This window comes from Limanda limanda, chromosome 1 (genome assembly GCF_963576545.1).
Source record: "Limanda limanda chromosome 1, fLimLim1.1, whole genome shotgun sequence".
In the NCBI taxonomy this organism is placed as follows: Eukaryota; Metazoa; Chordata; class Actinopteri; order Pleuronectiformes; family Pleuronectidae; genus Limanda; species Limanda limanda.
In genome coordinates, this window is record NC_083636.1 from 1,363,383 (window position 1) to 1,365,882 (window position 2,500).

General features: G+C 46.5%; 1 protein-coding gene across 1 annotated transcript in view; it reads right to left on the reverse strand.

Moving 5' to 3' along the window:
* Window positions 1-2,500, reverse strand: part of gfra2b (GDNF family receptor alpha 2b) — a 45,153-nt gene that overhangs the window by 40,860 nt on the left and 1,793 nt on the right. The gene's annotated exons all lie outside the window — the stretch shown is intronic.

Genomic DNA, 2,500 nt, shown 5'->3' on the forward strand with positions numbered 1-2,500 from the left:
GGACGTCGGCCTGAGACAGGAAGCGTCTGTGTGATCCACCCGATGAACCAAGCGTCTCTATCACACTGACATCGAGTTCATATCTCTCATCTGAGGTGAAGATCCCAGACTCAAGGTCTCACTCAAACACTCTCACTGTGAAATCCTGCCCACTGAGGTTCTTCTGTTCTGAGCTGGTTCTGCTGCTGCTGTCGTCTGTCACTTATTATCCTGCTCAAGGTTCTGGACAGAGACTCCGATCCTCTTTTGATTCTACTGAGACAAGGTGTGGTCTGTTGGTAGAGTCTGACGGATTCATTTCATTTTCTCTGTTTCCGTCAAAGTTGAGCTGCTTCCTAATTCAAGGGATTGATCTGTTGTGTCACAGCAGCACGACCGGAGGGTTCACTTCCAACGTGCGTCAGACTAATGTGTCCTTCCATTCCTGAGCAACAAAGGCTCCGACAGGTGGTTCCTCCTCAGGTGAACCTGCTCTGGTGTTGAAACTGTTTTGAAAAGAGATGGCGTCAAACGATGGGACCCAAACGTCTGAAGGTTCACTTCCAAACGTGATCATCAACCTCCAGCTTGATCAACGTTTCCGTAGCTCAAACCGTCTCCGTGAGTTTGGGATGTGAAACCACTCGTGGCCTCTGGGGCCGTGTCGTGTTCTCAGAAGGAAGCGGCCTGATACACAGCTTCTCTCATGAATTATTGTGTAGATACATGTCTTATAGAAGCTGAAAACCCCACAATGAACCCCTGCAGGAAACAGATGTTTGCTGAAAGGATAAATCTCTCAGCTCGTACCAGTCGCTTCCTCTCAGTTTCCTCTCAAACCTCTCGGCTGCTCCGGTCACTTCTTCAACAAGTGGAGACAAACAGAGACCGACCACAGCTCAGTGGAGTTAGTGAGAGTTCACTGAAGCTGTAAGTCCACTGTCTATGTGTGTGTGTGTGTGTGTGTGTGTGTGTGTGTGTGTGTGTGTGTGTGTGTGTGTGTGTGTGTGTGTGTGTGTGAGTGTGTGTGTGTGTGTGTGTCTGCTGGCACTACAGAGACATCCTGGAACTGAGAACAAAGAGAGAGGGTCTTAATGAGCTCTGCTACCGAGGCTCAAACTAGGCCAGTGTGTGTGTGTGTGTGTCTGTGTGTGTCTGTGTGTGTGTGTGTGTCTGTGTGTGTGGACAGTACTCAGGTATGTGTGTGTGTGTGTCGCCGCTCTGACAGAAAGTTTGACTTGTTCATGCATGACGCTGATTTAACATCGTCCACTTGATACGATGCCGGACTCCACACAGTTTTTACTCCACACATTATTCTTCCTCGTCAGAACCTGTCAACTACATTACCCACAATGCACCTGCAGTTTAAGGTACCCACCCTGACTCTGGGGACATCACCTGAGGACACTACTCACTCGTCTCGCTGCAGAGACGCTGAACACCTGGAACACGAGCAGCAGGAGAATCACAGAGTTCTCGTCTACAGTTATTGCTTTTAGAGGAAGTTAATAACTGAGACTTTCACTGTCTCCATGTGGACTGTGGCAGCAGGACACTTGGAGACAGAGACACCCCCGCTGGCCCTATTTTAAACCCTGACATTAAAGTTTTCATTATCTGCTCAGATTATTTAAACGTGAGCCTGAGGCCTGATCTTAAATACTGCAGAGACAGCAACATAAATAAAGGATGAACTATTGTAAAATAGACCGGAGCAGTGACGTCGCCTCAGGACTTTTATCAGACTTCACACGACTGTTCTCACAGATTAAATCCTGCAGAACTCCTGGAAACATGTTTTTATTTGAGTGATTTTCTCTTTAAAGTTTGTGAGAATTTGAAACCTGTGTTTGGAACGAGCTGTTCAATCTGCAGGTTCCAGCTTCTCCTTCTGAAACCGGAAAAGTGACCTGCAGTGATTGAGCCGCAGCAAATGAAGAACCTGAAGTGGAGAGTTTAATCCAGTTGACCACCTGTCCCCTCTGAAAACTGTCAGCCAATCAGAGGAGAGGCTCCGAGCTTCCTGTTGTGGCTCCGGAGAGAAACGTGACGGAAGATTTAAAACTAAACTGAGATGATTTTAGTTTCTTTAAACCACAAAAACATCAACATCAGTCGCTCGAGCTCAACAACCAAACATTCAGTCACGCTCGCCATCATCAGTCGTCTCAACATGAAGCTTCATCACAAGTCATGAAGTTTTCTTTGAGAAATCAGTGAACATTTAGAAAAACTGAAAACCAAAGAGACCAAAAGTTTCCGGTTCTGCTTCGTGAATCAGGAACTCGTGTTCTGTCTGGACTCCTCCTCTTTTCTGTCTAGAACCTCCTCTTTTCTGTCTGGACTCCTCCTCTTCACCCAGTTCAAATTAAAATCAGTTCAGTAGTTTTTGTGACAAACAGACAAAGTCATGAAGACCACGTCTCACCTCGAGATTATGTGTAAAACGTGAGAATTTCACAATAAGAGCATCAGCCACAGGCTCCAGTGCTTTTCACATCAGAATCCAACAGGAGCA